Source organism: Ochlerotatus camptorhynchus, unplaced genomic scaffold, assembly GCF_037179485.1.
Source record: "Ochlerotatus camptorhynchus isolate MF236.1 unplaced genomic scaffold, CSIRO-AGI_Acam_v1.1 ptg000022l, whole genome shotgun sequence".
NCBI classification, from domain to species: domain Eukaryota; kingdom Metazoa; phylum Arthropoda; class Insecta; order Diptera; family Culicidae; genus Ochlerotatus; species Ochlerotatus camptorhynchus.
In genome coordinates, this window is record NW_027040514.1 from 6,702,302 (window position 1) to 6,712,747 (window position 10,446).

Below are 10,446 nucleotides of genomic sequence, written 5' to 3' on the forward strand. Positions count from 1 at the left end.
TGTTCGGGTTCGGCTTCATTGAATGTGCGATGTGCAAAGTAGGTTTGACGTTTCCCGTGTTTCATTGAGTGCCGTCTTTTTTAAGTGAGTGTGTATGTGTTGAAGCCGTCCGCAAGGGGGTTTAACTTATAGATACTCATAGCAATAGACCTGCCAAATGTGAGCTGACGTTTTCAAACGAACTGTCAAATCGTATAGAAAATGTTCGTTTTGCATACAACATGGCGGCGGTATATTGGCGAGAGTGTCTAGTTTATCTGTGGTGGCCCCTGTGGCAAAGTTGCTTTGGTTTTAATAGAGTAAATAGCGTTTGAGGATACATTTAGGCGATTGGTGATTAGGGATTGGTATGTGCAAATTATCATTTGGATGGATGAATTTCAAAATTAATCGAATTAGCACGACTGATAGCGGATTAGCCATTCTAACTTGAATTGCAATGAAAAATTCCGTTGGCTACTGTTACTATATGCTTAGTTCCTATTATGGAAGTTCATACAATTAACTAAAGGGGTATTGAAATAAGTATCTATAAGATTTCTAACGATGTACCTATCTAAGTTTATCGTATTACAGTTAACTCTCGATATATCAATTTTCTATATCTCGAAATGTGACCACTTTAGTCTATGTCTGTATTACTGTTGAATTTGCTTCAGTGGATGGAGAACTAACACGAAATACCTAAACGTGCTACTAATTAACGTGGGCGGTAAGGTTTAGAGCTGGATAATTTACGGAAGTTTATTCTCTCACGGAGACTCAATGACCCAAAGCTGATAGTGATTTTCCGAACACTGCTATTGGCACTGATTGATGATTCTTTACTGTTAATCCTTTCCATGGTTCAACAATATTTCAATTTTGTGAACCTGTTTTACCCACCATCTAGAGATCTTAAAAGAAATTCTATAGCGTAGAAATATAGTGGCCCTGAAAAAGGCTATTCGGGATCCACGATATTGACATGCTGGTACTTTCAGGATGGCGTGCTTAAACCATTGCACAGCTGTTGCAATTTTGCAGGTGATCAATGTTGTAGTCAGCCTAACGGAACGACTGCAGTGGAACGTCCGAAAGATGGGGAAGCTACTCAAAGAGCCTCTGATGTCCGCGTCCTTCAGGGTCCTCCACTACCATTTTGGATCGAAGCGAACAAACTGGTGTACTTGGGTATCTCCAGAAACAGCGGCCTCAGTTGGTAGCAACATTACGCAGGTGATCATTGTAGTCAAACTCAGCTGTGTAACGTTCGAAGGATGTCGTTGCCGTTGGTAATGCTTTTAAATCCGATGTCCGCGTCCACTTTATGGGTCTTCCAAATTAGTTGTGTCGGCTGTTCCCACAGCTAATGGAATTGCAACTGATTACGTTCACTGAATTACAGGGGCTTATTACGGATGTCACTTCACGGAGAAAACTTGTCACTTGTCGTCACGGTGAAGTGATTTCCATTTGATTTGTACGGTAATCACTGCTCTTATTCTGAGTATCACTTCATTATCACCTTTTAGTGACATCCGTAATAAGGCCCACAGTCTGTTTTATACTTGCAGAATAGCTACCCAAGCAGAACACTTCGATCGAAATAAGTTGCTCCAACTTGATTGCGACTGGAATAAGTGGCACACAACACAATTGTTCAGTGACATGTGTGCCGCTAGGGTAATTATGCCCCTCCCTTTTTGGGAGTATTCCAGGGGGTAAGTCACTCTGCCACCTTGTGACTGTGCTGATTGTGTTTCTTGTGTGTTTTTGTGTGTTTCAGGGTGTTTCTGTGTCGAATGAGCTGTCAAAACGTCAAGCGGCAACATACAATGTTTACTGGCAACCATGACTTCCACATCGCTGAAAATGACAGATCCCCCTGCGATCGTCGTTGTTTATTGGCGTTGACGGTGACTCCAGGGTGGCCAGACCTACCGATTTATCGGTAGTCCTACCGATTTTCGGGGTGCCTACCGATTCACAGACGAAAGGTTCAAAACTACCGATTTTTCACTTTTCCTACCGAGAATCACAGATTTTTAGATTAAACGCTGTCCAGACTGGAGAGTTATAACATGTTATAACGGTTGTCAACTAATTCCAACACAGAAACCACCATCAAGATAGCGCTATAACATGTTATAACCATAGAGGTAACTCTAAGACCACTGGGTCCCGAAGAAAATCATTATTATTTTTGGGTCACTCAGTACCAGAACAACGGTCCCAAGCAGTCCCAAGCTATTTCACTCACCCCTGCATGTTCTGCATGAATCCACACACCCCTGATGTTATCTGTCAAACTTTCATAGCGAATCAAAACAAACATAGTGTAGTAATAGAATTTCAACTAGAATAGGGTACGTTAATCGTTTGCTTGGGACCAATAGGCTACTAAAGTGGTGAACCAATTTAAAATCGTTAGTTTCGTATTGATTGTTGTTATAACTCTGTAGTCTGAACGTACTATTATAAATAGAAAAATTGATTTTGAAACGTTTAAAGCAAAAGAACTCAAGGACAGTGTATTGTTCTGGATCACAGAGTCATCCCCGTCCGCTCACAAAAGTTTCAAGTATCGGGAAAGTCTTCTTAAGTCGACCTACCGATAACTACCGATAAAAGTTTTGAGAAGCTACCGATAATGAAAAAAAATAATCTGGCCACTCTGGGTGACTCTGTATACAGCTATAGCTCTTTACTCCTATGGTAAAATCCAATAAGCAAACGACAGTCTGTGCGTGATACATATGGCGGAATTTGTACTATCCTTTCACTGACCCGAACATTCCCATAAGTCGTAAAAGAAGAGACGATTTTTCGACAGTGCCATCGACGTCAATTTTTCGGATCAAAACAACGGGCAGGAGGATTATTAATCCCAACAATACAACCGCGGTCTGTGACCACCATCCGGTTTTCGGAGGTAAGTGTCGTAGTGATTTAATCGACCTACGAGATTTAAAATCGAAATTGATTTTTTTTTTCTTCTTTGTTTTCAGCTGCGTTGGCCTGCAGACCGAAGAAAATGGGGAACAGACGGATTGATTAGGCTGCTTAGTGCCTCCGCGGTGTTTCTGCGCTGAATGACCATGTAAATGTCCTGGTCACCTCCTTGCAATGTTTCAACAAGTGGCCAGTCGTCATCCTTGGGAGGTTTGATCTCTATCATCGCCATCAGTCCATCGGCCTCTGCTTCACGATGTGTCTTCTTAATTTCAGAAAATTACCGAACAAATAACAAAACAATATTGAAAAATGTGATTATGGTCCCATATGGAAAAAGCAGACATTGAGAAAATGTCCGTTGAAGTGCAATGCCCAAGTAAATATTTGAAAACATCATACTATTCATCATCATATTATTTGAGGTTTGGGTTTGATTCAACAGATGAGTTCTTAGCAATAAGGTAAAGGTAAATCCAGTGTGTGTTGTTCTCTGGCTTGGTCCACGTTCATCCGTATCGCAGTTCGACAGGAGGAGCGCTCATTTCTTCATATAGTTACGGATAATCTAGCTCATTAGAGGCTGAAATGGTCTGCTTTTATAATGTTGAGCTTGACGTTGAATCGTCATCCCCAATTGCGGGAGTCATCTTTGCAGCAATAGAGACCCTAAAGATGATGTAAGGCATTTCGAGTGTCCATATCGGAAAACGGGACATTTCACTTTAAAAGGATTTTTGTGTTTAGGCTACCGAGTGCTTCAAACAATAACTATTGCATCAGTTTAAGCAGAAGAAGTAGTAATTTATTGCATCTAAATACTATGATTTTTACGTCAGCGTTGCGATTTTACACACGTACACACATTAATTAAAAATATCAACACAGTTGGAATAAATTAAGCAAGCAAAAGCGTGCAAATGTTTGATTATTTCTGCTCCAGGCATTCATCGGCATTGTCGATCGAGTTCCTGGGCGTCGGAAATGCCCGGTGCTGTGGCGGCAGCTGGTTCTGAGCTCGCATCACTTTCCTGACACTCCCGAGCGCTTTCCACCTTGTCACTTTCTTCGGCACTGGCCACGACTTCCAGCGCTTGATCGGCGGCACCGGCGTCTTCGTCGCCGATAATGATCTCCTCCGGATCGGGAGCTCGCGGCAGGAACTCCTCGTCCGGGTAGATATCCTTAAAGATCGAACGTGCTCGCGCTATGCTTTCATCGTAGTTCAACTCGTAAAGCGGACCGCAGGCCAGATGGATTCTTTCCGGCAGGGAGCCGGACGGATGCTGGCACGCGGCGCATTTCGGAATGTTGAAGTACAATTCGTAGAGGATTGTTGATACGTTATTCTCCGGTGCTTTCTTGTATTCCACAAGCTCTTCCGGAGGTATGAAATAATCTTTTGAGAGACACGTAGGGTTCCCTCGGGTCACCGCTGATGGATTTTGTCGTCACGTGGATGAGATCCTGAAAACAATCAAAATAAATTATAAATTGTCCACACGCCTAGGCAGACCTGATTACTTACAAATGTCCTTCGGGCAAGTGCCACTAAAGTGTGCCAACTGGATAATGGTAGCCCCATCTTCGTGCCCTTCCATGGGGGACAGCTTCATCAGCGACACGCCACCTCCACCGGAATTCTACGATGCACCACCCAACGGAACATTCGTCAAAAATATAGCACGTGCCATTTGACCACAGTGGTCCTTTCGCTTCTCTTCCCTCGAGTCTTCCTTTACTCCGAAAATCTCCTTCTCAACGTACCAATGCCCTATGACCAACCCTTTGGCCTCTATCATCTGTATGCCGAACTTTAACGATTGATAGCCCCTTGATAGTCATCTCACTTTAAATTAATACTCTCGATTGGCTTACCCAGACAATAAATCCCTCCGAAAACGGCGCACAGCCGGCAGAAACACGGCGGAATCTCCTCGCATCCGTACATCAAAAACAGAAACGGGATGTTTCTGTATCGACCCAAACTAAGCAGAAACTTCTTCACCCCTTCCCGGCAGCTAGTGTGGTCATTCCCCATGGCGATTGTGTACAACAAGTAATGGATCAAATTCGGGGTCAACTTTTGTTTCTTCAAATACTCCAGGAACGTCTTTCCCTCGACTTCCGCTGCCTGATGCTCGCTCCCTTCTCCTTCCCCTTCCCAACTTGCGCAACTCTGCAGAAACTTCATCAACAGACGCTTCTCCACCACATTCACGTCCCGACTTGTAAACACATCCGACCTCGAACACGGAACCGTCATAATCCTCCCGTTCCAGATTGTCGCAACTCGGTCCACCGCTCGGAATTCCGCATACCGACCCTGATACCGACAGATGTTCGACGAAATCAGGAGTCCGTGTCCCGATCAGATTTCTGTGAAATCCTACCGATTGCTGGAGGGTGATCTCTACTTAAGAAAAATGCAACAAAAACAAAAAAGAGCATCACACGAATGTAAACATTCTTGGCTCTAGGCAGTGCTGCCAAAAAAGATTGAAAAATTGTTCTCATGGTGATTAATGGGTGTTTGAGTGTGTCGAAGAGTGTTTTTGATGTGTTTAGCACAAGGTGGCAGAGTGACTTACCCCCTGGAGTATTCATAGTCACGTATGATCTGATGAGTTGATCTCAGACAGGTGCCTCTGAACCATTCCAGGATAAAAACTCCGCGTTCTTCTAATGTCTGCATTCCAGTCAGGTAGAAGGTGGATCTCAGAATTTCTAGTTCGCGGGGGACTGTTTAGGATCATCCTAAGCATCTTGTTCTGGATCATTTGGAGTTTAAGGTGATGGCATTTGGCGCAACTCTCCCAGATTGGCATACCGTACTCGATTACGGGAAGGATGATTTGTTTGTAGACAGCAAGCTTATTTTTCATGGACAGGGTAGAACTCCTTCATCTTCTCAGACCACATAAAAAGGCAGTAACACGTTCTCCATTTTGCCAGTTGATGATCTAGCCTCTGACTCAGAGGTTGATGAGGGTAGTCCGTTTGTCTTTAAAGGCAATACGAGAAAACGAGCCAAAAAACACACCACCGAAAAGCCTCGCAGGCTACTCGTACACTGAAAATAAAATTTCGTTTATACAACGGAATCGCTCGTTTGTACTACGAATCCATTCGTTGTTTTCTGCAACGAAATTGTTTCGTACTTTATACGAAGCGGTTTTCGTTTTGATTCCTAAAATGAATTGCATCCTAACATTTTTTTAGTTTACGAAGCGTTTCTAAAATATATATACGAATTATTCGTTTGAGAAAATCCAAGCATTGAAAACAGTACGAATCATTCGTATATCCATAAAACATCATTCATTCAATGTACAAAAATCAGTACAATGACACGAACATTTCGTAAACAAATCAAATTGTTGTTTTGGATATCGTTGAAAGCACGAAAGCATTTCGTACAGCCATATTCTTTTATTCCATACCAAAAACGAATTCAGTTTGTACAGTTTTTGTCGTTATGCTTTAATAATACGTCATTATGCTTTTAATATTACGGGGTTTTACAAAACATAAACGGCTTGGGTGTCAGGTGATATCAGCTCCGATGCTAAACCGGACCGGGCTGAAGATCTCTCCACTTGTTGGCTTGTACCGCGGGGCAGCTGTATGACGGGGGTTTTGGTGTTTCTACTTCCGAATGTAATCCGGGATTGACTCTTCGCACAGATCACTCAGTCTCGAAAAACATGATACAAATTGTATGCTCAGTTCATCAGCGATTCACTTCCGTATTCTGGTTTCCCTGTCCATTGCCTGCCATCTGAATAGAAAATCCTGCCTGTGACTGTTCATGATGTGCTTCGGTTTCACAGATTAATGGCAATCTAGAATCTGGGAAATTTTTAGCCACGGCAAGGAACCTTTAAGGAGTATAACTTTTAGACATCATTAGAATCATAAATTACTGCAAATAACTTACTATAGTTTGACTGATAAAATATCGCCATAAATTGTGCTGCAACGGAAATTACTGCAACCGAACACTTTCACGAAAACAAACAACAAACGAAAATCCAGCTGTTTGGAATTTAGAGACAGGCAACGAAATGTAATTCGAACTTCAAATCAGCTGAATAATCAGCAAGAACATGTATATTCAATATCTCTGACTCAATGAGGAGCATTATTAATTTAGTGATGCCAATGGTGAAAACTCTTTTGAAGCAACTAGGTTCTAGGTGGTCCTTCCTTGCATCGATCGTATCCTTTGATGGATAACTCTCCGAATGAGGTCGGGAATATGATCTCTGTTCTTCAGTGGAACTGTAGAAGTCTTAAGCCAAAAATTGACACATTTAAATTTGTAGTTAACAACTCACTTTCTGATGCATTTGCCCTTTGTGAAACATGGTTCTCTTCAGACAACAATCTTGCTTTCCACGATTTCAACATTATTCGCCTTGATCGCGCAGATTTGTATGGAGGGGTGCTTCTCGGGATCCACAAGTTCCATTCCTTTTACAGAATCGATCTGCCTTCGGTGACAGGCATTGAAGTAGTTGCATGTCAGATTTATATTCGAAGTAAATGCCTCAGTATATCTTCCACCGAGAACCACGATCTCTCGTCAAAGTTTCTCGGATATCTGCACGGCTATGCCGGAGCCACGGTTGATTTTGGGAGATTATAATTCTCAAGATTCCTACGGTAGTGACCATTTGCCAATCAAAATTTCTATTACCAATGGTTCATCTTCTACTCGTTCGGTCGACATCGCGTACGATCTTACGAAAAACATTGACTGGCGAAAATTCGCGACCGCGGTTCTTGATGCCAGTCGATCGGTCGACATACTTCCTCCGCTGAACGAGTAGGTACTCCTTTCTCGCGCGTCTCATCATCGATTGTGCGCTGCGAGCACAGACGAAACGTGTTCCGGGTGTTTCCGTTCGCAAGCAACCTCCCACCCCGTGGTGGGATAAGGAATGCACCGACGCGAACAGCGAAGAGTCCGCCGCATTTAAACGCTTCCACAAACACGGTAAGGTCGAGGATTTCGAGCGGTACACCGACCTCGAGAAAACCTTTAAGGTCTTGATTAAAGCCAAAAAACGCGGTTACTGGCGTCGGTTCGTCGATGGTTTGTCGCGAGAGACTTCCATGAGAACCCTCTGGAATGTCGGCAGGAGAATGCGAAACGCGTCATCACCGGTCAACGAAGACAAGGAGTACTCAGACAGTTGGATATTCAGCTTCGCGCGGAAAGTTTTCCTGGATGCGGTGTCGGTTCAAACCAACGTTCGTGATCGTCCGTCGAGTAATATCAAAATAGATTCCCCGTTTTCGATGGTGGAATTCTCACTTGCTCTCCTCTCATGTAACAACTCAGCTCCAGGAATGGATAGAATCAAGTTCAACTTGCTCAAAAATCTCCCAGACGTCGCGAAGAGACGCTTGTTGAACTTATTCAAGCAATTTCTGGAGCACAACATTGTTCCGGATGACTGGAGGCAAGTAAGAGTTATCGCAATTCGAAAACCCGGTAAACCCGCGTCGGATTATAACTCGTACCGTCCCATCGCGATGCTGTCCTGTATACGGAAATTGTTGGAGAAAATGATTCTTTTTCGTCTAGACAAATCGGTCGAGTCGAATAGTTTACTCTCAGATACGCAATTTGGATTTTGGAGAGGCAAAGGAACGAGCGACTGTCTTGCGTTGCTTTCAACTGAAATTCAACTGGCCTATGCGCAAAAACAGCAAATGGGTTCAGTTTTCTTGGATATTAAGGGGGCTTTTGATTCTGTTTGTATCGATGTCCTTTCGGATAAACTCCACGATAGTGGGCTTTCACCAATTATGAACAACTATTTGAGTAACTTGTTGTCTGAGAAATATATGAGCTTCTCTCATGGAAACTCGACAACTTCACGAATTAGTTACATGGGTCTCCCCCAGGGTTCATGTTTAAGCCCCCTTCTTTATAATTTTTATGTAAAAGACATTGATGGTTGTCTTGATGAAAATTGCTCGCTAAGGCAGCTTGCAGATGACGGGGTTGTGTCCGTTATAGGGCCAAGTGCACCGGACCTGCAAGGACCATTGCAAGATACCTTAGACAATTTGTCTACTTGGGCTATGAAGCTGGGTATCGAATTCTCTCCGGAGAAAACTGAGTTGGTTGTTTTTTTTCTAGGAAGCATCATCCTGTACAGTTACAGCTTCAACTAAAGGGTAGAACCACAGACAAACAGACATAACACATTGAATATTTATCATTGTAAAACATCGTCGCTAAAACACTACCGCCATCTGTTGAGTACACTGTGGTCGGTAGTACGCTGAACAGATGGCGGTAGTGTGTAAACGTCAAACGCAAGGGAATTGACTATGCGCGCCACAGGTGGCGGTACTACCAACTACGATACTTTTAAATTGACCGTTAAATGCTTGTTCGATGAACAACTTGCGAGAGTTATGTCTGTTTGTCTGTGGTAGAACAATCACTCAAAGTATATCTTTCAAGTATTTAGGTGTCTGGTTCGATTGCAAAAGCACGTGGCGAAAACATATTGCGTATGTGAAATAAAAAGAATAAATTTTCTTCGTACAATTACTGGAACTTGGTGGGGAGCACACCCGGAAGATCTGATCAGGTTGTATCGAACAACCATCTTGTCGGTTCTAGAGTACGGTAGCTTCTGTTTTCAATCCGCGACGAAAACACATATCCTGAAGCTGCAACGGGTTCAATACCGTTGCCTCCGAATCGCGCTTGGCTGTATGCACTCAACGCATACGATGAGCCTCGAAGTACTCGCGGGTGTTCTCCCACTGACAGATCGTTTCGTGGAACTGTCCTTCCGGTTTCTTATCCGTTGTGAAGTAATGAACCCATTGGTAATAGAAAACTTTGAGAAGCTGCTCGACAGAAATCCTCAAACAAGATTCATCAGTCTCTATTACGAGTACATGACGCTGGAGAGTGGCCCTTCTTCATTCAATTCCTCTCGTGTTTGCCTCCAAGACTTTTATAGTTCCTCTGTAAATTTTCAGATGGGTCAACTATTTACGCTTCCACTGGATTTGGAGTATTCAACGAATTTCATAGCGCCTCATATCAACTGCAAAATCCCTGTTCCGTATACGTTGCGGAACTAGCAACCATATTTTACGCAGTAGAGCAAATTGCCTCACTACCATCTGATCACTATTTTATTTTTACTGATAGCCTTAGCTCGTTGGAGGCTATTCGATCAATGAGGCCGATAAAGCACTCCTCGTTTTTCCTGACCGAAATCCGAGCTAAATTGAGTACTTTATCTAACTGCTCGTATACTATCACCTTAGCTTGGGTCCCATCTCATTGCTCAATTCCGGGTAATGAGAAAGCAGACTCGCTAGCTAAGGTGGGCGCTATGGAAGGCGATATTTTTGATCGACAAATCGCATTTGCGGAATTTTTCTCAATTACCCGTCAGCACGTCCTCACCAACTGGCAACAAAAATGGAATGAGAGTGATCTGGGAAGATGGTTACATTCTATTCTCC

General features: G+C 43.1%; 1 pseudogene; it reads right to left on the reverse strand.

The window, feature by feature from the left end:
- Positions 1–3,862: 3,862 nt before the first annotated feature.
- Positions 3,863–5,293, reverse strand: LOC135704572 (rab proteins geranylgeranyltransferase component A-like; annotated as a pseudogene).
- Between the last annotated feature and the right edge of the window lie 5,153 nt (positions 5,294–10,446).